The sequence below is a fragment of the Mya arenaria genome, chromosome 9, assembly GCF_026914265.1.
Source record: "Mya arenaria isolate MELC-2E11 chromosome 9, ASM2691426v1".
In the NCBI taxonomy this organism is placed as follows: Eukaryota; Metazoa; Mollusca; class Bivalvia; order Myida; family Myidae; genus Mya; species Mya arenaria.
This window is the reverse complement of record NC_069130.1, coordinates 12,684,576-12,712,078: the sequence shown is the minus strand read 5'-3', so window position 1 is coordinate 12,712,078 and position 27,503 is coordinate 12,684,576. Positions and strand designations below refer to the sequence as shown.

Below are 27,503 nucleotides of genomic sequence, written 5' to 3'. Positions count from 1 at the left end.
CACTATACTATATTCTTTCATGGAAATAAGATCCTTACCCCAGCGATTTCTATCATATACCTCAACCAACTGTTCGTAAAATAATGAGACTAGAGAAATTACCGTTCTGCTTATCAGCGCCAACAGACGGTAAATGCACAGTCTGATAATTAACATACGTATTACTAATATCTGGAACATTGTAAAAAATGTCTACTTGAGATTAAGTGCGTCAATAGAATTACTTATTCAACATCTCAAATTTGTTTCCATCTACAGAGGGAAATTATTTTACCAACAGCCCTAGAGCTGTTTTACAACATCCTATAACTATTACACAAGTAATCACGATACATGATATATTTGATCAGGAAACAAGTGGTTCATTCATTCATCCCATGATTTATGGGCCACCTTGCTTTTTCTTTTAAGCTTGGACGTGTTTACTCTCACTCTATGCTTCCAACTCCATTCATTTTTTTTTAATTTCCCTGCGTGATTGTAACGACATGAAGCATACAAATAAGACTTGTTTGTGCTGTCTTTGATAAATGCTCAAGGAATACGAGCCTCCATAAACAATAATAAGCTACATAAACAATAATCTTCATCTGAAAACCCTCGCCTCGCTCCATATACACCTTTGGTGGCAGACTGGCCGGTCCTTATAATGTCATATGACCCTCAGTGGTGTGTAATATTTCTTAAATAGTTTATATATATTCAATCTTTATTTGAACTGAAATCGGACGTAAAATGACCTTTTTTGCAATATATCAAAGACCAATGAAACTTGTTTGGTTCTCTATTTGTATGTTCTTTTTCTGCACATAAACCAAGTCAAATCATTCTTAAACGAATCAAGGCAGCTAAAACTCTCGCAGTTGTGGATCGGATTCTTTAATAAGTGTAAGGTTGAAATCTGGTAATATTAATATCCCACCAATGAACACTTACCCCAAACCCAGTTTATGTGAAATTGATATTTCCTTAAAGTGACACTCTCATCCAATGCGGTAACCCCAACACTTATTTATGATAGATATACGAATATCCATGTAAAGTTTGTTGCTTGTCAGATTTGCTTTGACGTGTTGTCCTTGTACCTCCAGTTTTAGGTGCTGGGCATTCCCTTACTTCACAGTGCAGTGTACTCGTTTACAGACGTCGTCCAACTCAATTTGGAGGTACTGAAGGAAAGTTTACAGTTCAAGTTTTTATAAATGGGTGTAAACTGTGTGCATATAGTATAAACCTTGTAACAAATATCTTCAACGTATTCAGTCGTCAATGTATGCATTTTAAATTCATAGTTCTTTTCTAACTGGTCAGCAAATTATTTAAACAGCCGAAAGCTAACGACTGCGTTCACTTTTTCGTGCTATCAACCACTTATACAAACTTCAGAAATGATTTATGTAGTGGGTTATTTTCCGGTATATGATAAATAAAGCCATGTAACTATACCAATGGAAGTCCATATATCATATCATATGTATCCAGATATAGTTATAGTAACCCATACAATATTGCAATTCAGCAGATAACCCTAGGATTGATAATTGCTGAAAGGAAAAACCATCAAACCAAAACACAAAATTAACTTGATTTTGCTAATAAGCAACTTCAATAAATACATTCTAAAAGACAGGTCCTTCCGACGCACAGCAATTATTTAAAGTATGAAAACAGCAATTCCTGAGACAATAATTATAGGTTCAACAATGTAAACGCCTCTAGCACTTGTTAACTTTTTACCATTGTTTAATAACCAAAATACAAAAGGCGATGCGAATATACTACCTGTATGATCACAAAGTGTTACAATATCGCTTTGACAAAAGGGGGATGTATCGAACAAAGAGTGGAATAAATGTGCAATGGCTAGACTACATTTTGATGTTAACTGTGTCGTTATAGTATATACCTTGTAACGAATATCTTGAACATATTCAGTCAACAATGTATGCATTTTATATATATCTATGTGTAAAATCATAGTTCTTTTCTAACCAGTCAGTAAAGTATTTGGACAGCTAAAAGCTAAAGACTGCTTACACTTTTTCTTGCTACCAACCGCTTAAACAAAGTTCAGAAATGATCTATGAAGTTTCAGTGTAGTGGGTTATTTTCTGGTATATGATAAAAAAAAGCCCTGAACTATGTCAACGCAAGTCCATATATCATATCATGTGTATCCAGATGTAGTTATAGTAACCCATACAAAATTAATTTGATTTTCTATCAAGCAACTTCAAAAAATACATTCTAAAAGACAGTTCCTTCCTTGCACAGCAATTATTTAAAGTATAAAAACAGCAATTTCTGAAACAGCAATTATTAGTTCAACAATATAAACGTCTATAGCACTTGTTAACTTGTTTCCATTTTTTATTTACCAAAATACAAGAAGCGATGTGAATATACTACCTGCACGAACACATAATGTTACAATATTGCTTGGACGAATGGTGGCTGTATCGAACAAAAAGTGAAATAGATATGCAGTAGTAAGAGTACATTTTGTAAAATCTAAATGATAAAGAAGCGCAGAGCGGGCGGAGCAAGAAACAAACTGACCTTGTGATATCAACTTATCAGTTTATCAACAGACTAAGAACTTAATCTGATGTTAATTCTGTAAATATGTAGATATGAATTTTATGGTGATATCATCGGCTGGCTATGTACGTTAGACTCTATTGGTTTGGGACCCCTGGGACTCTTTGCGTTTCTTGAATAAATCGAGAACTAGTAAATAATTTCAGACGGAATTTTTAAGGGAGAAAGATCCAAAAATCAGAATGATTGGATTTATAGGGTTTATTAAGAACGAATTATTGTGCCAAATGAACTCTGTAAAATACACTAAATTGAGAATGTAATATTTTAATAATTTGCTCTTTTTAAAAAAAATGTAATTTTTTAAAACAAAAGTCCAAAAACAATATTTCGAGCTGACAACAAAACATTTTGTTTCTTTTAACTTTCTATAAAAATATATCATGTTAAATGGTAAATATTGGATAATCTCTCGCTAGAAGGAATATGACACAACATGGTGCACTTTTAATATTGCTGATAAGTTGCTCACCTTCAAAGAAAATTTTAGTTTTCTTATTTGAACACAAACTATCATTTGTATGAAAACAAAGTTAATTGATAAACAAGGGTTTCATAGGATGGGCGAATAATTGGGACGGGCGAAAATGTGGTCCCTAACCAGTATATATATCAACGACATCACCATGATCTCTGTTCGATACAGAAAACCTATGGATTTAGTTGTTTATGTATAATCCATTGAATGTTAAATTTCTCTCTCTCTTTCTCTCTCTCTCTCTCTCTCTCTCTCTCCCTCGATCGATCGATCTTGCAAAGCAAACAAACATATATAAAATTATTTATCTCTGATTTTGCATACAAATATGCAAATGCAACTGGGAGTAAGATATCCAAATCACATGCGAAAGACATCAGAAATGATGTTCGCGCCTTTTTTTAATGTTTCTACGAAATGTTATCAAATGTTCGGATAATTTTCGCATTTTGGAAACCTGTTTCAGCACAATTTTGACGCAAGCGATAAATACTTGTGAAAATATCGGTATTTTTATATTTAGACCGCTGTTTTTCCCTGGAGTATCGTATTGTTTAAAGGAAGCTTTTTTTTAAAAAAAAAAACAAAAAAAACACCATATTAAAACAAATTACTCTGCAAACGATACCACAATGCTGAGTAAGTTTTATCTGTGAAATAGTACCATTAGTATGAAAAATCTTCAAATTTGAACCCTCAAAATTCATTGTGTTTACAGCTAATTATGCAAATAAATTCAAAATGGATTATAGGTTGACGGTATTGCAATGCGATAGAAACGACAACAACAACACATTAGCCAAACGTCTAGTGTATTATTTCATTATTGTCAGAAGTTTTACAAGAAAAAAACGTTGTTACCATCACCGTTGTTGACCTTCAGATGTTCACTACTCTGAACGTGTAATGGACGCACATGTGATGTTAAGTATTTCTTACATAGTTTGAGACATGTGCTTCAGCCGGGTTTGCTTTATTTGATATATAAGCCAATATAATCTGAATGAATTAACCTTTTAAGATTAAACAACGATCCCGTTAACAGCATTGTTAACTGAAACAAAATTCTGAACAATCGGAATAATGATGTATGTGTATCATTCTGATATGGCTAAATAAGGGGCATTTTTAACGTTCCATTAACTCTATCTATTGGAAGTTAATTTTGTATAATTATATTAAATACTTTGTGTCAGACATCTTTATCGATTAGCTTGTATGATTTACAGGAATATTATCTGCCAATGTATATAGGTACTTAGAAATTTCATAAACAAAATTAATTAAGAGATATGGCATCATGTTTAAAGGGCCATGCTCATGTTTTGGCACCATTTTTTCCCGGTAATTCATATAAAAACACTCACTAGTATATTATAATTATTTTATTCCTTCGTATCAAAATTGTAGAGAATAATGCACTTTAAGTATTTGATTGATTTTGCGGAGTGAAAATGGATAAAAGTGCACCCTCATATTTCAAATAGTTTTATTGCTACACTTAAACATATGTTTGCATTCCTAGCATTACTGTTTAATAGCTTCGTTTTGAATGCACTAAAGTCAAAAGTGTTTAAACTCAGTAATGCGCCGAGATGCCTGCCACGTTGAAACACTGTCAAAGTATACGTTGTAAAATATTACGCCATTGAGAATCGTTCACATACATGTCTAAATAAATTCACGGTTACAGTATGTAATTCATTAGACAAATGCCTTTTCGGTTGCTTGTTCTTTCAGAAAAAAGTAAGTATGTGCCCCAAAGTACAGTTTAGCTCCTGCGAAACGCCAACGGATCTCTTTTCATATTTGAATGGCTGTAACGTGGTAAGTAACTGACCGTTAAAAAAACGGATTTTTAAGCATAGCTGACTAAATTCCTTACTCATGCAATAAAGCGCCAAAGTATCTTTGATCATATTTGATTAATAAAAAGCATATAGCCTTATTTCCTAAATGATATACCATTGCAAGTTCATATTATAAAAACATAGACCATACACAGCTGCACTTCAAATGTTGCGTAGTATAATCGAGGTAAAGTATTTGCTCAAATATATTATTCAAAATCGACAAGTTAAAGTTTCATAACACACATAGTTAAATTATGAGTGCACAGTAGTGCATAATTATAACATTTTATAAACTCGGAAAAAAATCATATTTTAAGCTTACCATGAGAAAATTCAATCTTACTTATCGCAATGATTCTGTGATTAAATGTGTGTTTTTTTAAATCGTTCAACGATGATTTAGAACTTCTTTTGTTGTTTATACCAAAACGTCATCCAGACATTTTCGTGAAGGGAAGTCACATCGCATATTTTCCAAAACACGTAGGCATGGATCTCCTAAACAACCAAAGGTTTCTTCTGTGTATTTACTGGCCAACTAAATTTCCATAGGGATTCATCTAGATTTTTTTGTAGGATTAGGCCATCCATTAAAGTAGAGAAAGATTATATAGGCTAGTAAGAATTTGAGAAAAATATATTATGGAGTTCTCTCTCGGTCGCACAATACACACTATAATTTATAACTGATAGTTTTTCACATTCGAATGTATTGTATTCGGAGGTGTACACAGTGCTCATGTTATTCCACTTATTAACCGCATTTATATTCAGGTTTACACGGACTAAAAAACTACATTGTACTATTTAATGAAAATCGATTCCCTATTCAAGCAATTATAATATATAATGTATATAATAAAATGATATAGATATGTTGTATACCACAAACCAATGTTGAAGAGATTACCAAGTTACATATGTGGAAAATATGCTCTTGTTTTTATATTGAGTTATGGAGATTAAGAAAATTCTCACAAAATCATGAAAATAATTGTTTCTGCCACATACAATTTAAAATTAATTAGCATCTACAGAGAGAACTCATTTTACCTTCTGTTTTCATGAAACAACCGAACAGTTGTTCTACAAGATTATATTGCAATTAATTAAACAAGCAATCATGATGTAAAGAAATAAAAGAATGGATCAGGATACAGGTGGTTAATTCCAAAAGCTTTCTGTTACGCCAAGGTAAGTACGTTTTGCAAAGTCTTGAGTGTGTGCTTAACAAATAATGTTTTCATTTCAATAATCTTAAGTCGTAAAAATGTATCACAGCTGGCCCATAAGAATTTTTATGTTTCATGTCTCCTTTGTTGACGAACGTTTAAACAAGCTATGATTTTAGCTCTCGAGTGCCGGTTCAAAGTGTTTGTTTGCTCTAAATGTTCAGGGCGATAGCCAAATTATTTCCCTTTCTATTTGATGAACGCAGCTTGGTGTATGTTGTCTTTTGTGCATCTTGCTGGTTGTTTACATTGCTTTGGTGTTTCTGTTATAGTGCTATAGAAACAAGGAAACCTCTGTTTAAGGCTGCTGCTTTCGCGGAGACTAGATCCTTATAACACTGGGTATGCTTTCATGGATACCGAATTCGTGTCGCACTATGTATGCTTCCACAAAGACCAGATCTTTGAAGCACTGTCCATGATTTAACGGAAACCATATCCTTGTAGCACTGGGTATGCTTTCATGGAGAACAAAATCGTGTCGTACAGTGTATGCTTACACGGAAACCAGATCTTTGTAGCACTGTATATGCATTCACGGCGACAATATCATTGTAGCACTGTGTATGCTTTCACGAGATCAGATTCTTGTAGCACTATATATGCTTTCGATGTGACCAAATTCGTGTATCCCTGCGTATGCTTTTACGGAGACCAGCTCCTTGTAGCACTGTGTATGCTTTCACGGCGACCATAAATTTGTAGCACTGTGTATTCTTTTACGGAGACCCGATGCTTGTAGCACTGTGTATGCTTTCACCATGATTAGGTTCTTGTAGCTCTGTATATGCTTTCACGGAAACTAGCATTGACTATACTTTCACGGAGATCCGATCTACTAAGGACACTGTTTTTTTTTATTATTCGTTTAACAAACCTGCTGCTTAAAAAACCGCGATTTCAGAAAAAAATGGAAATCCAAAACTTTTGTATTCTCTCCGTTCTGAATTTTACCCGTCGATTAAAATAAAACGTCGGGGAAAGAAAGACAACTCCTTCCAAATATTTTTTTCATCGTTTCTATCGCCAGTCTTTAAGTCATCCAATCGTAAGCGCTGATTTTTGTATCCAGACGCTTGACTGGACAACAACGCTCGAAGAAACATGGCGGACAGGTAACAGTTAAGCTATTTCTCGGAAAGCAAACAGTAAATTCATTTGTTATAGCAAATAAAAATGATACTGTCTCCGATATTATTTGCACAAGCATTCCCTCTTATACACTCGTAAAGAATGAATGTTGATATCGAACGGCTGGAAACGCAAGTAAACATGAAGGGAGATCGTTATACCAAATGGCATGCCAGGCTCCGTGTTAATACAAATCGGGGTCAAATTCATTGTCAGACTCAAGAGTTACAGATGAGGTAAATACGCAATCAAAATGATAGGAAACCCATTTGTTTTAAAAATCGATGAGTAACAAAACGCATAAGAAAAGGCAGAAAACGCAATTAATTTGAAAGGACGCGTAATGAATTAAAAATGAAACAGTAAAAATTATAGTTTCCGTAATTGGCCGATCATTGAAATAATCGAAGACCTCGGGGTTTGCCTAAATACGCTTTCCGCTGATAAACGAGTTAATACGATAGTAAACGATTATAGACGGGGGCAAGCGGAAACTCACATGTTAGTTTCAACTTTTCCCGCGAAGATTTCAACACGGAAAATAGGTCGAAAAAAGATACTAGCAACTCAGTCAAACTTGCTTATCTAAACCCAACATCATCATCGGGAATAGTTTGTGAAATATTAGAAACAATAATAAAGGATAATGTGCTCTCATGCGATGCTAAAGGAATCGGAGGATCAATAATCGACCAGCTTCTAAGCGATATTGCATGACTATGGCGAGTCGAAAGCCAAAACACATGTGGGAATGTTAAGTTAACTAAAGCAAATTATATTCCAAACAGTCGATTTCTTTACAAGTAATTTAAATGAGTATGCTATCATTTGGAATTGTAATAAACGAACTTATGTAATTATGCATTATTTTTTCTGTTAATTTGTAGTCATTTTCTGATATTCAAGCTGCACTCACACAGATTGACAGTTTTGATATAATAATTGTCCTGGAATTAGCTTATTTTCTTGTAAACTTCCGAAAACTATTGGAATCTGACTCTTTCTATATATTTTTAATCACAGATATAAAGGAGTAATATGTTGTTAAGACTGCCCTGTAGGTTCATGATATTTTTTGACATACCAGATAACCTTTTTCTTTCTTTTTTTTACAAATTTTTGCACCCTTTTTTCAAATTTATCTTGGTATCATTCGTGAGAACTATTGTTTTTCAACATTTCTTCATTCGTTTTGGTAAATTTAAACAATTGCATTTATTGTGTTAAGTCTTATTTAGTGTTCACAATTATTGCCATAATGATATTTTAATGCCATAGCTACTCTAGTCAATGTGTGTTGTGAGTTATTGTCATAATGATATACTTTGTATATGTCATGCAAGTTGTGCACTCACTTATTTTTAATTATAAAGTTATTACCAGTAATTCTTTCAAATCACACTAATAAGATTTAATCGTTCATTGTCCCAATTATTTTCAAAAGTGTGGAGTAATACTCAATCACATTGGAAAACTTATCTATAACTCTGTAAATTGTCATAGAGGTTCTGTCAAAAACAAAGGAATGTAGGGTTTTCTTTCACAGCACTGGTCTGTTGTCACCTCATGTAGGGTTTTCTATCATATCACTGGTCTGTTGTCCCCTCCCATAGGGTTTTCTCTCGCATCACTGGCATGTTGCCTCATCATGTAGGGTTTTCTATCACATCACTGGTCTGTTGCCTCCTCATATAGGGTTTTCTATTACATCACTGGTCTGTTGCCTCCTCCTGTAGGGTTTTCTATCACATCACTGGTCTGTGGTCCCCTCCTTTAGGGTTTTCTATCACATCACTGGCCTGTTGTCCCTCATGTAGCCGATTACTGCATTATCAAAAGAGGTTGTTTTTAAGACTATACGTTCAATGTGTAGAACATGGTTTTATCCAATTACATGTAAGGAAATACTTATATTAAATGAAAACAGTATTCATTCATATAATTAATTCATCGAAGAAAATATTACTTCAAATCAATCATTAAGGTGAAAGTGTGTTTTACCTTTACGATTTTTTAACATTCAAACACCTGTTATCTAGTAGTGGAGCATCTGCTAGTTTTTAAATCACGCAACAAATATAAATTTGGGAAACAGATGGTGCACTTGTTCGACGCTTTTCTTTTCACAATTCCCCTTCATATGATAAAAGATTTCTACCATGTTGTTATGGCGCCCCACTTACACTGAAACACGCCAAAATAATATGACATAATTCAGCCACCATACTTTTTATGAATAGTTTGTATTGCTCACGTTCGATTCTTCATCTGCATTTGTAGGTCTTTCAGCCTTGACACAAAAGAGATCTTTTACTTAATTACAATTCCTTCTTACGAGTGTCTCTTGGATATCTACGTTCGTTGTGAGTAATTTGTTTCTATGTGGACGATTTCATACAAAATATATGACATTCGGTTGGCAATAGCGTAAAGCATAGTGATAGTTTACGATCTGGTATGATCAACACGTGGTTGATTCTGGCTTTTAAACACGAGCTGGTGAACTTATGGTTACAAAAACGTTGGTATAACAGTCTTAGATCTAATATACAGAAGTCAGCAATAAAACAAAAATCCATACAAAAACGTTGTGTACTATACGTTGATTGGGGGTGGGGTTGGTTGTCACTTATTGAAGGCTTCAACTAGGCGTTTGAAACAATATGGGATAATCTCTGTTTAAGGTCAAACATTTCAACTTTCTACTGCAGTCATGAGTGTTCATGAGGATGTTGACCTTGACATAAAAACATCAGGGTAAGTTCTAAACTCAGATCGAGAGAAACTCAGTTAATAACGATGTTTTCTTACTTTAAACTGTAGTTAGATACTGTGGTTTATTTCAAAAACCTGCCAGACATGCCCATGACTGCTCCCTACTTGCCGAATCAGAATCCCGACCCCTCGTGCGCCTGGCAGTGTCGTGGGGCGCGTGCACTGCCCGTTTCGGCGGCATCGTCTGCGCTCCAGAGCAAGGGCCAACTTGGACCTGAAATATGGGGAAGTATAGCAAAACAATTAAAACATATATCACAAGTTAATACATTTACATGTAAATATTGAATTCTACAGTACAAATCGGAAACTCTGTATCGTTTGTAGAATAAGACGTTTTATCTATTTAATAGTTGTTATACTGGTACGTGATGAAACCGGAATTCAATCCCATTCAAGATCCAATCATAACACACATGTTTTATTGTATGCATATTTGAATGCACAAGATAAAAGGTTTAAATTTTAAATTCTGATGAAATAAATTTAAAATTGCGAAAGTTATAGATACTTGAACAAAAAATAAATGAAATGAAAATTCAATTGAAATCCGATTTCGGATTACATGGATCCGTTGATAATTCACAAATATTTTTAAAATTATATTCGTAGTTTAGTTATATTGCAAAACACTTCGTTCTGTGTATGCATATTTGTTTATTGTATGAGTGTTATAATGTACAAAACCTTATTTCAGATATGCACAACGTCCATAAACTTCCAGGCTATACTACGATGAGCCCTTTTGTGTGTGTTTTATAGAATCACAATTAAAACACACACACGCACACGCACACGCACACACACACACACACACACACACACACACACACACAGTTTTATATCATCGATATACATGTATCATGTTTGTATTCTGAAAAAATGTTTGCTTTTAACTTCTATTTACTTTAGTTATTGGTTATATTTACATGTTTATTTATGTTTATGCATAATGTAATATAGTGGCTTATGGGACTTTATGTAAATGTAGTTATCTAATTTATTAATATTGTGTTTATTTAAAAACGTTGTGGTTGTCTTCAAACGACGTGGCTAGGGTTTCGTTTATATCCAAATGTGACTTTACAGATTTAGTAAAATACATGTATGTTTATTGTTAAATATATTCAAAATCAAATGTTTAAACGGTTAGCAGGAAATGTTTCTGATACAATTGTACACGGTTAATGCGTAATGTAAACATCATATGGTACTACAGCTTAATTCTGATGAGTTGACAGGGTGTTATGGATCTTTTGTTACTTACTATTTAACGATGTAGATCCGCAGATATTTTACCCAGTAACTGTAAACTAACCCTAAGTGACCATAAGTAATGATATGACTGTCACTTTGTACAAACAAATTCAGAAACGGTAACTTTGCCTTCGCAGCTTGAATGCCAATAGGCGTATGTGAAATCGTATAAAAACTGAGTGTTCCAAGAGAAGGGAAAAAGAGGTGAAGAGAGGAGTTGAAAAGCATTATATAGCACATTGAAATGTTGAAGAACAATTTATATGAAACGTTTTATTCTTGGACTTGTAAGTTTGTTATTGCACAGTTAAGTTCACCAGTTATAATAATCATACAGTTCATTTATCAAAAACATACATGAAGTTACATACAAACGGACAGACAGCTTAACGCATGATGTAAAATAATTTGTTTTCGGTGTACAAAAAAAAATCAGTATGTTTCCGGATACTAGGAACAGTGGTTACATAATTGTCGGACAATACATGATGTTGGTTTACAATAATGAAAAACAACACATATACAAAATGAAAGGACGTTGAGGGCGAATGAAAAGAACACTTATTCACAATGGTACTACGTGAGGACCCCTGTTGTGTTTGAATAGGAATAGTCTCGGCTTGTGAACAACCAGCACCGATCATTTAAGAAGTTGCCGTGCAATTGATATAACAATTATAATATTTACAGTGGTATTTCGTGATGATGTGCACTGCCATCCGTACTGAGCTTGACTCTGGGCTTGCACTGTCAACCATGATGGTGATGGTCAGTAATTCTCGGCGCGTACGTACACATCCAACACCGGACACCTCCCGTGTACTGTCACCCAAAATGGTAATGGACAGTAATTCTCAGCGTGTGCACATCCAACACAGGACACCTAAGAAATTGCACTATCACCCATGATTGAAGTGGACAGTAATTCTCGGCGTGTCAATCGGTGGTCTTCTTGAAGCAAGTGAAAATATTTTGACTTTGTACTTAGCCAGTTGACATGAGCTATTAGGCTGTATCGTCGTAGTCATTGTTTTCTTATTGAAATATTAACCAATTATAAAGAGTATTCCAATTTTCATACAATGAAAAAAATAGTAATAAGTTGATGTCTGTTCCTGTTGTAATTACATGAATTTCTGTATTTCCAGTTAAGTCACGTACCGGTTTTATCCGTTTGTGATAATACGTTTTGCCTTTCGAAATCGCGTGCGAAAGAAAATGGTAGCATCTTGATGATCTTGGCTTTTCTTCGTTTTCTTCCTCAAACTGTTGACTTGCCGTGTCTGCGGACCAATGCTCACTAAACAGGAATAAAGTATGTCCACGTACAATATCTTTTTAATGTAGAGGTACTGTTTGTGTTTTCAGTTAAACAATGAACAATTTAATCAATTATAAAATAGTCCAAATAATTGTACGTTGACGGATTTGTTTTTAGATTTTTGATATGGCAAATCCTTCACGTACAAATTGTTTAGTATCAAAAGTGGGTAGTTGTTCCGATCAGGGTTAAAGCATATAGCGTCTATAAAATATCATAAAAACAAGAAATATTACCAGATAATGTTATTTTATATTAGTTCCGTACACAAAAATTAAATATCCAATTTATAATAATGAGTTTGACGGCTTTTCTTCATTTCATTCTGTCAAAACAACGGTATATAAATGAAGGGCACCTGCAAGGCTTTAGAGCACAGTTTTAAATCGCTCGGAACATTTCGGCCATGGCCGAGTTGTTACAATTGTATAACGAGGTCTATCTCGAAGCTTTGTCGGAGGCCGAGTTATTACTATTGTATCGAGTTGCTCCCCTTCGCATAATTGTTGTCTGTGTCAATCAACTTGTTTTAATGCATTAAATGCTTGTTTAGTGCAAAATAACATTTCACTTACATGATCAAATATGAATATAACTCTTTATGATCAATTTCAACCATAAAATACTTCACTTAAAACAATTTCAATATTTTTAAAACACCCCCATTTTTTGCACATTCCCGTTTAGACGTTAGGGATTGGAAGAATCCCGTATAACACATCTTTTATTTTAGACTAATTATAAAATGGCGTATTTTGGCTGGGACTTTTAGTAGTCTAAAATAATAGTCTTCTGCGCCAAAAAAGGTTGTATACCAAATAAAACGCATAACCTAACTGTTGCCCGTATTTTATGTTTTGCTTTTCGCCACGCACTCTTTAAATTGTGTTTCCATGCAGGAGTAATATGTGATTTTTGTAAACAACTGGAAACTTTTGGAATATATGCTAATAATCCTAACCTGGTGAAAAGATTAGGTAAGTGCTGAAAATTTTCAAACACCTGATTGATTTAAAGGTTAAAGGTTTAGGGCAGGTTGATATTTATTTATAACTTCTAAACTCTTTATTCAGTTGACTTAATACTTAAATATGAAAATCTACGATATGATTTTTTGTCAGCAATCTTATATCATTGGTTTGAAGATATTTACGCAAAATTGCTCTTTTCAAGACAAAAAAAATAAAAAGTTGTAAAAATGGTATATCTGTGAGAGTGCAGCTTAAAGGTAAAGTTTGGATTTTATAAAAAAAACTCCTATACCCTTCATTCAATTGACTTAATACTTCACAATTAATGATGACCATCTTACAATAAGATTTTAGCCTTTAATAAAAATTATGGCCCTTGATTGACTTTTTTGTTTTAAATTTTCTTTTTATTTCTGATGACAGGCACATTTTTAGCTCGACTATTTGAAGAATAAGGAGAGCTATACTACTCACCCAAGCGTCAGCCTCACTCGACACCCTTTGGTTAAGGTTTTGCGTGCAAGCACACAGGTACATATCTCAGCAACCACTTGAGGTATTGCATTGAGACTTTATACAATGGTACTCAACCATCCAACCTACTTAATTAACCAAGTAAGATAACTCTAGTTTGCATTTAATGCAAATAATTGCCCTTTATTATTCGACTTAGAAATTCTGGTTAAGGTTTTGCGTGTAAGCACACATAGATTAATATCTCAGCAACTGCTTGAGGTATTGCATTGGGACTTCATACAATGGTACTCAACCATCCAACCTACTAAATTAATCAAATTAGATAACTCTAGTTTGCATTTAATGCAAAATGATTGCCCTTTATTATTAGACTTAGAAATTCTGGTTAAGGTTTTGCATGTAACCACTTTTAAGTCAATACCTCAGCGAATACATCATGTATTGCATTGAAACTTTACACACAGGCTCCCAACCATTTAACCTTCTTATTTAATCAAGTAAGATAGCTCTATCTTTCATATTATATTATTTTTGCTTTTATTATGCGACTTAGAAATTCTGGTTAAGGTCTTGCATGTTAGCACACATAGGATAATCTCTCAGCAACTACCTGATGTATTGCATTGAGTCTTTATACAATGGTATTCAACCACCCAACCTAATTGAATAACCAAGTTAGATAACTGTATTTTGCAAATACTGGCCCTTTTTTATTACACTTAAAAATTCTGGTTTAAATTTTGCATGTAACCACATTTTTGTTAATATCTCAGCACTTCATGTATTACATTGAAATCTAATCTAACAGTGATCCATGCATGTTTCACTGAAAAGCGGCGGACTAGTCGAGCGTGATGTCTCTGTGACAGCTCTTGTTATATTCTTAACCATGTTTTGGCAAGGAAAAACAAGTTATTTAAGCAACCTGCGTCATAGTTCTGACATCTTAGTCACCATTCAAGCAAAAAAGCAAGCATTCCTTGGGTGGAGAAATCACAATTTTGAATTTATGTCAATTGGAAATTTAAATTTCTGTGAGAATATTAAGGGTTCTTTTAAGCACATACTAATATAAAGTTTAAAACCTTAAATGCTTATACAGAAGATAACTTTAACAACATTCTCCAAAGCCATTTTTTAAGGCCTAACCAGATCTAATTTGAGATCCTGTTGTGATTATCTCCCTTTGACCATAAGTGGTGATTGAAGGTAATATATTGACCTGTGTGGCCTTTTGTTGTCATCAGGTGTGACCAGTTGTTTGTTCAGTTTAGGAGGGAGTTTTGAAAGTCATTGTTCACCTGACTTCTGTGGTAGACACAGCTGATAATTTTATATGATGATATTATACTTTCAAGATCATTTAAGAGGTTAGTCATGGTATTATTTCTAGTTGGTTATGATTGCAGTTGAACTGTTATTTCTATCAAAATTGTAGTAACATTGTTTTGTTAAAAAATTCAACATGGTGGCACATAAATGTATATAATGTATTCTTGGCATAACCATTTAGTTTTTTGTTCTTTGAACTATACTGCTTATCAAATATCATATAATTTTGTATCTTTTTCTTATAGACGGATTGAACTATACCATCTTCAAAGTTCAAGTGTGTTAATAGAAATATATCCAGCAACCTGTCTGAAGTTTTGCCAGAACAACTACAACATTGGACCACATGCACCGAGACCTTCTTACTTCAGGTACCTTATTAGTAATGAAGTGAATGTTTGTGTACATGCATTTGTTTTAACCAAAGACTATTGATGTTTTAGTATGAAATTGTAATAATTATGTTCTACGAAAACATAAAGAAACATGAATATAACACTCAAGGCAAAAGAAATGAAAAGTGAGTCGATTTCATTAAAGGGACTGTACACAAGATTGGCACTAAAGAATTTTTTTCTGTAACGAATCTCGGGGCAATTATTTGGTTTGCAATAATTGATAGGACCAGCTCATTTGAATGAACTCAAAGGGTATTGCACATATTAATTGCTAGAGCCACTGATGGAATATCACTTTATTTATTTAAGGGGCTGCTGATCTTTTGGTTAATCCTCATCTTGGAGGACTCCTTTTAGAGCTTGTGGATGCAGTTATCTGCACAGCCGAGTTATCTTTTTAGGAGCCTTCCTCTGATGTTTGAAACATTATTATCTTTCTATAGATCGCGTTGTTTTTTTCTTATTTCGGGAATGTAATGTATACCAGTGACATTTGGAATTTGGAATTATACAGCTTTCTGGTTGAAATTTGGCCAGTTGACAGTGCTTAACCAAAGAATATTGATGTTTGAGTATGAAATTGTAAATATAATAATACATAATATAAATTAAAATACATTATTTTCTGATATAGTTTTGACATTTTAACATTTACACTCGAGGCAAAAGAAATAAAAAGTGAGTCGATTTCATTAAAGGGACTGTACACAAGATTGGCACAAAAGAATTTTTTTCTGTAACGAATCTCGGGGCAATTATTTGGTTTGCAATAATTGATAGGACCAGCTCATTTGAATGAACTCAAAGGGTATTGCACATATTAATTGCTAGAGCCACTGATGGAATATCACTTTATTTATTTAAGGGGCTGCTGATCTTTTGGTTAATCCTCATCTTGGAGGACTCCTTTTAGAGCTTGTGGATGCAGTTATCTGCACAGCCGAGTTATCTTTTTAGGAGCCTTCCTCTGATGTTTGAAACATTTATCTTTATATAGATCGCGTAGTTTTTTTCTTATTTCGGGAATGTAACGTATACCAGTGACATTTGGAATTTGGAACTATACAGCTTTCTGGTTTAAATTTGGCCAGTTGACAGTGCTTAACCAAAGAATATTGATGTTTGAGTATGAAATTGTAAATATAATAATACATAATATAAATTAAAATACATTATTTTCTGATATAGTTTTGACATTTTAACATTTACACTTGCGGCAAAAGAAATAAAAAGTGAGTCGATTTCATTAAAGGGACTGTACACAAGATTGGCACAAAAGAATTTTTTTCTGTAACGAATCTCGGGGCAATTATTTGGTTTGCAATAATTGAAAGGACCAGCTCATTTGAATGAACTCAAAGGGTATTGCACATATTAATTGCTAGAGCCACTGATGGAATATCACTTTATTTATTTAAGGGGCTGCTGATCTTTTGGTTAATCCTCATCTTGGAGGACTCCTTTTAGAGCTTGTGGATGCAGTTATCTGCACAGCCGAGTTATCTTTTTAGGAGCCTTCCTCTGATGTTTGAAACATTATTATCTTTCTATAGATCGCGTTGTTTTTTTCTTATTTAGGGAATGTAACGTATACCAGTGACATTTGGAATTTGGAACTATACAGCTTTCTGGTTGAAATTTGGCCAGTTGACAGTGCTTAACCAAAGAATATTGATGAAATTGTAAATATAACAATACATAATATAAATTAAAATACATTATTTTCTTATATAGTTTTGACATTTTAACATTTACACTTGAGGCAAAAGAAATAAAAAGTGAGTCGATTTCATTAAATGGACTGTACACAAGATTGGCACTAAAAAAAATTATTCTGTAACGAATCTCGGGGCAATTATTTGGTTTGCAATAATTGATAGGACCAGCTCATTTGAATGAACTCAAAGGGTATTGCACATATTAATTGCTAGAGCCACTGATGGAATATCACTTTATTTATTTAAGGGGCTGCTGATCTTTTGGTTAATCCTCATCTTGGAGGACTCCTTTTAGAGCTTGTGGATGCAGTTATCTGCACAGCCGAGTTATCTTTTTAGGAGCCTTCCTCTGATGTTTGAAACATTATTATCTTTCTATAGATCACGTTTTTTTTCTCATTTCGGGAATGTAATGTATACCAGTGACATTTGGAATTATACAGCTTTCTGGTTGAAATTTGGCCAGTTGACAGTGCTTAACCAAAGAATATTGATGTTTGAGTATGAAATTGTAAATATAATAATACATAATATAAATTAAAATACATTATTTTCTTATATAGTTTTGACATTTTAACATTTACACTCGAGGCAAAAGAAATAAAAAGTGAGTCGATTTCATTAAAGGGACTGTACACAAGATTGGCACAAAAGAATTTTTTTCTGTAACGAATCTCGGGGCAATTATTTGGTTTGCAATAATTGATAGGACCAGATCATTTGAATGAACTCAAAGGGTATTGCACATATTAATTGCTAGAGCCACTGATGGAATATCACTTTATTTATTTAAGGGGCTGCTGATCTTTTGGTTAATCCTCATCTTGGAGGACTCCTTTTAGAGCTTGTGGATGCAGTTATCTGCACAGCCGAGTTATCTTTTTAGGAGCCTTCCTCTGATGTTTGAAACATTATTATCTTTCTATAGATCGCGTTGTTTTTTTCTTATTTCGGGAATGTAACGTATACCAGTGACATTTGGAATTTGGAACTATACAGCTTTCTGGTTGAAATTTGGCCAGTTGACAGTGCTTAACCAAAGAATATTGATGTTTGAGTATGAAATTGTAAATATAATAATACATAATATAAATTAAAATACATTATTTTCTTATATAGTTTTGACATTTTAACATTTACACTCGAGGCAAAAGAAATAAAAAGTGAGTCGATTTCATTAAAGGGACTGTACACAAGATTGGCACTAAAGAATTTTTTTCTGTAATGAACCTCGGGGCAATTATTTGGTGTGCAATAATTGATAGGACCAGCTCATTTGAATGAACTCAAAGGGTATTGCACATATTAATTGCAAGAGCCACTGATGGAATATCACTTTATTTATTTAAGGGGCTGCTGATCTTTTGGTTAATCCTCATCTTGGAGGACTCCTTTTAGAGCTTGTGGATGCAGTTATCTGCACAGCCGAGTTATCTTTTTAGGAGCCTTCCTCTGATGTTTGAAACATTATTATCTTTCTATAGATCGCGTTGTTTTTTTCTTATTTCGGGAATGTAATGTATACCAGTGACATTTGGAATTTGGAACTATACAGCTTTCTGGTTGAAATTTGGCCAGTTGACAGTGCTTAACCAAAGAATATTGATGTTTGAGTATGAAATTGTAAATATAATAATACATAATATAAATTAAAATACATTATTTTCTTATATAGTTTTGACATTTTAACATTTACACTCGAGGCAAAAGAAATAAAAAGTGAGTCGATTTCATTAAAGGGACTGTACACAAGATTGGCACAAAAGAATTTTTTTCTGTAACGAATCTCGGGGCAATTATTTGGTTTGCAATAATTGATAGGACCAGCTCATTTGAATGAACTCAAAGGGTATTGCACATATTAATTGCTAGAGCCACTGATGGAATATCACTTTATTTATTTAAGGGGCTGCTGATCTTTTGGTTAATCCTCATCTTGGAGGACTCCTTTTAGAGCTTGTGGATGCAGTTATCTGCACAGCCGAGTTATCTTTTTAGGAGCCTTCCTCTGATGTTTGAAACATTATTATCTTTCTATAGATCGCGTTGTTTTTTTCTTATTTCGGGAATGTAACGTATACCAGTGACATTTGGAATTCGGAACTATACAGCTTTCTGGTTGAAATTTGGCCAGTTGACAGTGCTTAACCAAAGAATATTGATGTTTGAGTATGAAATTGTAAATATAATAATACATAATATAAATTAAAATACATTATTTTCTTATATAGTTTTGACATTTTAACATTTACACTCGAGGCAAAAGAAATAAAAAGTGAGTCGATTTCATTAAAGGGACTGTACACAAGATTGGCACTAAAAAAAAATATTCTGTAACGAATCTCGGGGCAATTATTTGGTTTGCAATAATTGATAGGACCAGCTCATTTGAATGAACTCAAAGGGTATTGCACATATTAATTGCTAGAGCCACTGATGGAATATCACTTTATTTATTTAAGGGGCTGCTGATCTTTTGGTTAATCCTCATCTTGGAGGACTCCTTTTAGAGCTTGTGGATGCAGTTATCTGCACAGCCGAGTTATCTTTTTAGGAGCCTTCCTCTGATGTTTGAAACATTATTATCTTTCTATAGATCACGTTTTTTTTCTCATTTCGGGAATGTAATGTATACCAGTGACATTTGGAATTATACAGCTTTCTGGTTGAAATTTGGCCAGTTGACAGTGCTTAACCAAAGAATATTGATGTTTGAGTATGAAATTGTAAATATAATAATACATAATATAAATTAAAATACATTATTTTCTTATATAGTTTTGACATTTTAACATTTACACTCGAGGCAAAAGAAATAAAAAGTGAGTCGATTTCATTAAAGGGACTGTACACAAGATTGGCACTAAAGAATTTTTTTCTGTAACGAATCTCGGGGCAATTATTTGGTTTGCAATAATTGATAGGACCAGCTCATTTGAATGAACTCAAAGGGTATTGCACATATTAATTGCTAGAGCCACTGATGGAATATCACTTTATTTATTTAAGGGGCTGCTGATCTTTTGGTTAATCCTCATCTTGGAGGACTCTTTTTAGAGCTTGTGGATGCAGTTATCTGCACAGCCGAGTTATCTTTTTAGGAGCCTTCCTCTGATGTTTGAAACATTATTATCTTTCTATAGATCGCGTTGTTTTTTTCTTATTTTGGGAATGTAACGTATACCAGTGACATTTGGAATTTGGAATTATACAGCTTTCTGGTTGAAATTTGGCCAGTTGACAGTGCTTAACCAAAGAATATTGATGTTTGAGTATGAAATTGTAAATATAATAATACATAATATAAATTAAAATACATTATTTTCTTATATAGTTTTGACATTTTAACATTTACATTCGAGGCAAAAGAAATAAAAAGTGAGTCGATTTCATTAAAGGGACTATACACAAGATTGGCACAAAAGAATTTTTTTCTGTAACGAATCTCGGGGCAATTATTTGGTTTGCAATAATTGATAGGACCAGCTCATTTGAATGAACTCAAAGGGTATTGCACATATTAATTGCTAGAGCCACTGATGGAATAACACTTTATTTATTTAAGGGGCTGCTGATCTTTTGGTTAATCCTCATCTTGGAGGACTGCTTTTAGAGCTTGTGGATGCAGTTATCTGCACAGCCGAGTTATCTTTTTAGGAGCCTTCCTCTGATGTTTGAAACATTATTATCTTTCTATAGATCGCGTTGTTTTTTTCTTATTTCGGGAATGTAATGTATACCAGTGACATTTGGAATTTGGAATTATACAGCTTTCTGGTTGAAATTTGGCCAGTTGACAGTGCTTAACCAAAGAATATTGATGTTTGAGTATGAAATTGTAAATATAATAATACATAATATAAATTAAAATACATTATTTTCTTATATAGTTTTGACATTTTAACATTTACACTCGAGGCAAAAGAAATAAAAAGTGAGTCGATTTCATTAAAGGGACTGTACACAAGATTGGCACAAAAGAATTTTTTTCTGTAACGAATCTCGGGGCAATTATTTGGTTTGCAATAATTGATAGGACCAGCTCATTTGAATGAACTCAAAGGGTATTGCACATATTAATTGCTAGAGCCACTGATGGAATATCACTTTATTTATTTAAGGGGCTGCTGATCTTTTGGTTAATCCTCATCTTGGAGGACTCCTTTTAGAGCTTGTGGATGCAGTTATCTGCACAGCCGAGTTATCTTTTTAGGAGCCTTCCTCTGATGTTTGAAACATTATCTTTCTATAGATCGCGTTGTTTTTTTCTTATTTCGGGAATGTAACGAATACCAGTGACATTTGGAATTTGGAATTATACAGCTTTCTGGTTGAAATTTGGCCAGTTGACAGTGCTTAACCAAAGAATATTGATGTTTGAGTATGAAATTGTAAATATAATAATACATAATATAAATTAAAATACATTATTTTCTTATATAGTTTTGACATTTTAACATTTACACACGAGGTAAAAGAAATAAAAAGTGAGTCGATTTCATTAAAGGGACTGTACACAAGATTGGCACTAAAGAATTTTTTTCTGTAACGAACCTCGGGGCAATTATTTGGTGTGCAATAATTGATAGGACCAGCTCATTTGAATGAACTCAAAGGGTATTGCACATATTAATTGCTAGAGCCACTGATGGAATATCACTTTATTTATTTAAGGGGCTGCTGATCTTTTGGTTAATCCTCATCTTGGAGGACTCCTTTTAGAGCTTGTGGATGCAGTTATCTGCACAGCCGAGTTATCTTTTTAGGAGCCTTCCTCTGATGTTTGAAACATTATTATCTTTCTATAGATCGCGTTGTTTTTTTCTTATTTCGGGAATGTAACGTATACCAGTGACATTTGGAATTTGGAACTATACAGCTTTCTGGTTGAAATTTGGCCAGTTGACAGTGCTTAACCAAAGAATATTGATGTTTGAGTATGAAATTGTAAATATAATAATACATAATATAAATTAAAATACATTATTTTCTTATATAGTTTTGACATTTTAACATTTACACACGAGGTAAAAGAAATAAAAAGTGAGTTGATTTCATTAAAGGGACTGTACACAAGATTGGCACTAAAGAATTTTTTTCTGTAACGAACCTCGGGGCAATTATTTGGTGTGCAATAATTGATAGGACCAGCTCATTTGAATAAACTCAAAGGGTATTGCACATATTAATTGCTAGAGCCACTGATGGAATATCACTTTATTTATTTAAGGGGTTGCTGATCTTTTGGTTAATCCTCATCTTGGAGGACTCCTTTTAGAGCTTGTGGATGCAGTTATCTGCACAGCCGAGTTATCTTTTTAGGAGCCTTCCTCTGATGTTTGAAACATTATTATCTTTCTATAGATCGCGTTGTTTTTTTCTTATTTCGGGAATGTAACGTATACCAGTGACATTTGGAATTTGGAACTATACAGCTTTCTGGTTGAAATTTGGCCAGTTGACAATGCTTAACCAAAGAATATTGATGTTTGAGTATGAAATTGTAAATATAATAATACATAATATAAATTAAAATACATTATTTTCTTATATAGTTTTGACATTTTAACATTTACACTCGAGGCAAAAGAAATAAAAAGTGAGTCGATTTCATTAAAGGGACTGTACACAAGATTGGCACTAAAGAATTTTTTTCTGTAACGAATCTCGGGGCAATTATTTGGTTTGCAATAATTGATAGGACCAGCTCATTTGAATGAACTCAAAGGGTATTGCACATATTAATTGCTAGAGCCACTGATGGAATATCACTTTATTTATTTAAGGGGCTGCTGATCTTTTGGTTAATCCTCATCTTGGAGGACTCCTTTTAGAGCTTGTGGATGCAGTTATCTGCACAGCCGAGTTATCTTTTTAGGAGCCTTCCTCTGATGTTTGAAACATTATTATCTTTCTATAGATCGCGTTGTTTTTTTCTTATTTCGGGAATGTAACGTATACCAGTGACATTTGGAATTTGGAACTATACAGCTTTCTGGTTGAAATTTGGCCAGTTGACAGTGCTTAACCAACGAATATTGATGTTTGAGTATGAAATTGTAAATATAATAATACATAATATAAATTAAAATACATTATTTTCTTATATAGTTTTGACATTTTAACATTTACACTCGAGGCAAAAGAAATAAAAAGTGAGTCGATTTCATTAAAGGGACTGTACACAAGATTGGCACTAAAGAATTTTTTTCTGTAATGAACCTCGGGGCAATTATTTGGTGTGCAATAATTGATAGGACCAGCTCATTTGAATGAACTCAAAGGGTATTGCACATATTAATTGCTAGAGCCACTGATGGAATATCACTTTATTTATTTAAGGGGCTGCTGATCTTTTGGTTAATCCTCATCTTGGAGGACTCCTTTTAGAGCTTGTGGATGCAGTTATCTGCACAGCCGAGTTATCTTTTTAGGAGCCTTCCTCTGATGTTTGAAACATTATTATCTTTCTATAGATCACGTTTTTTTTTTTATTTCGGGAATGTAATGTATACCAGTGACATTTGGAATTTGGAATTATACAGCTTTCTGGTTGAAATTTGGCCAGTTGACAGTGCTTAACCAAAGAATATTGATGTTTGAGTATGAAATTGTAAATATAATAATACATAATATAAATTAAAATACATTATTTTCTTATATAGTTTTGACATTTTAACATTTACACACGTGGCAAAAGAAATAAAAAGTGAGTCGATTTCATTAAAGGGACTGTACACAAGATTGACACAAAAGAATTTTTTTCTGTAACGAATCTCGGGGCAATTATTTGGTTTGCAATAATTGATAGGACCAGCTCATTTGAATGAACTCAAAGGGTATTGCACATATTAATTGCTAGAGCCACTGATGGAATATCACTTTATTTATTTAAGGGGCTGCTGATCTTTTGGTTAATCCTCATCTTGGAGGACTCCTTTTAGAGCTTGTGGATGCAGTTATCTGCACAGCCGAGTTATCTTTTTAGGAGCCTTCCTCTGATGTTTGAAACATTATCTTTCTATAGATCGCGTTTTTTTTTTCTTATTTCGGGAATGTAACGTATACCAGTGACATTTGGAATTTGGAACTATACAGCTTTCTGGTTAAAATTTGGCCAGTTGACAGTGCTTAACCAAAGAATATTGATGTTTGAGTATGAAATTGTAAATATAATAATACATAATATAAATTAAAATACATTATTTTCTTATATAGTTTTGACATTTTAACAATTACACACGAGGTAAAAGAAATAAAAAGTGAGTCGATTTCATTAAAGGGACTGTACACAAGATTGGCACTAAAGAATTTTTTTCTGTAACGAACCTCGGGGCAATTATTTGGTTTGCAATAATTGATAGGACCAGCTCATTTGAATGAACTCAAAGGGTATTGCACATATTAATTGCTAGAGCCACTAATGGAATATCACTTTATTTAATTAAGGGACTGCTGATCTTTGGTTAATCCTCATCTTGGAGGACTCCTTTTAGAGCTTGTGGATGCAGTTATCTGCACAGCCGAGTTATCTTTTTAGGAGCCTTCCTCTGATGTTTGAAACATTATCTTTCTATAGATCGCGTTGTTTTTTTTCTTATTTCGGGAATGTAACGTATACCAGTGACATTTGGAATTTGGAACTATACAGCTTTCTGGTTAAAATTTGGCCAGTTCATAGTGCTTAACCAAAGAATATTGATGTTTGAATATGAAATTGTAAATATAATAATACATAATATAAATTAAAATACATTATTTTCTTATATAGTTTTGACATTTTAACATTTACACACGAGGTAAAAGAAATAAAAAGTGAGTCGATTTCATTAAAGGGACTGTACACAAGATTGGCACAAAAGAATTTTTTTCTGTAACGAATCTCGGGGCAATTATTTGGTTTGCAATAATTGATAGGACCAGCTCATTTGAATGAACTCAAAGGGTATTTCACATATTAATTGCTAGAGCCACTGATGGAATATCACTTTATTTATTTAAGGGACTGCTGATCTTTTGGTTAATCCTCATCTTGGAGGACTCCTTTTAGAGCTTGTGGATGCAGTTATCTGCACAGCCGAGTTATCTTTTTAGGAGCCTTCCTCTGATGTTTGAAACATTATTATCTTTCTATAGATCGCGTTGTTTTTTTCTTATTTCGGGAATGTAACGTATACCAGTGACATTTGGAATTTGGAACTATACAGCTTTCTGGTTAAAATTTGGCCAGTTGATAGTGCTTAACCAAAGAATATTGATGTTTGAGTATGAAATTGTAAATATAATAATACATAATATAAATTAAAATACATTATTTTCTTATATAGTTTTGACATTTTAACATTTACACACGAGGTAAAAGAAATAAAAAGTGAGTCGATTTCATTAAAGGGACTGTACACAAGATTGGCACTAAAGAAATTTTTTCTGTAACGAACCTCGGGGCAATTATTTGGTGTGCAATTATTGATAGGACCAGCTCATTTGAATAAACTCAAAGGGTATTGCACATATTAATTGCTAGAGCCACTGATGGAATATCACTTTATTTATTTAAGGGGCTGCTGATCTTTTGGTTAATCCTCATCTTGGAGGACTCCTTTTAGAGCTTGTGGATGCAGTTATCTGCACAGCCGAGTTATCTTTTTAGGAGCCTTCCTCTGATGTTTGAAACATTATTATCTTTCTATAGATCGCGGTTTTTTTTTCTTATTTCGGGAATGTAACGAATACCAGTGACATTTGGAATTTGGAATTATACAGCTTTCTGGTTGAAATTTGGCCAGTTGACAGTGCTTAACCAAAGAATATTGATGTTTGAGTATGAAATTGTAAATATAATAATACATAATATAAATTAAAATACATTATTTTCTTATATAGTTTTGACATTTTAACATTTACACTCGAGGCAAAAGAAATAAAAAGTGAGTCGATTTCATTAAAGGGACTGTACACAAGATTGGAACTAAAATAAAAAAATTCTGTAACGAATCTCGGGGCAATTATTTGGTTTGCAATAATTGATAGGACCAGCTCATTTGAATGAACTCAAAGGGTATTTCACATATTAATTGCTAGAGCCACTGATGGAATATCACTTTATTTATTTAAGGGACTGCTGATCTTTTGGTTAATCCTCATCTTGGAGGACTCCTTTTAGAGCTTGTGGATGCAGTTATCTGCACAGCCGAGTTATCTTTTTAGGAGCCTTCCTCTGATGTTTGAAACATTATTATCTTTCTATAGATCGCGTTGTTTTTTTCTTATTTCGGGAATGTAACGTATACCAGTGACATTTGGAATTTGGAACTATACAGCTTTCTGTTTAAAATTTGGCCAGTTGATAGTGCTTAACCAAAGAATATTGATGTTTGAGTATGAAATTGTAAATATAATTATACATAATATAAATTAAAATACATTATTTTCTTATATAGTTTTGACATTTTAACATTTACACACGAGGTAAAAGAAATAAAAAGTGAGTCGATTTCATTAAAGGGACTGTACACAAGATTGGCACTAAAGAATTTTTTTCTGTAACGAACCTCGGGGCAATTATTTGGTGTGCAATAATTGATAGGACCAGCTCATTTGAATAAACTCAAAGGGTATTGCACATATTAATTGCTAGAGCCACTGATGGAATATCACTTTATTTATTTAAGGGGTTGCTGATCTTTTGGTTAATCCTCATCTTGGAGGACTCCTTTTAGAGCTTGTGGATGCAGTTATCTGCACAGCCGAGTTATCTTTTTAGGAGCCTTCCTCTGATGTTTGAAACATTATTATCTTTCTATAGATCGCGTTGTTTTTTTCTTATTTCGGGAATGTAACGTATACCAGTGACATTTGGAATTTGGAACTATACAGCTTTCTGGTTGAAATTTGGCCAGTTGACAATGCTTAACCAAAGAATATTGATGTTTGAGTATGAAATTGTAAATATAATAATA

General features: G+C 33.4%; 1 long non-coding RNA gene across 1 annotated transcript in view; it reads left to right on the top strand.

Annotated features, from left to right (window-relative positions):
* Positions 1–12,541: 12,541 nt before the first annotated feature.
* The window catches only part of LOC128203230 (uncharacterized), a 38,299-nt gene continuing 23,337 nt past the window's right edge, over positions 12,542–27,503 (top strand). The window contains exons 1-2 of the long non-coding RNA XR_008255897.1: positions 12,542–12,642; positions 15,674–15,799. This is a non-coding gene — a long non-coding RNA (uncharacterized LOC128203230). The remainder of the gene's footprint in view (positions 12,643–15,673; positions 15,800–27,503) is intronic.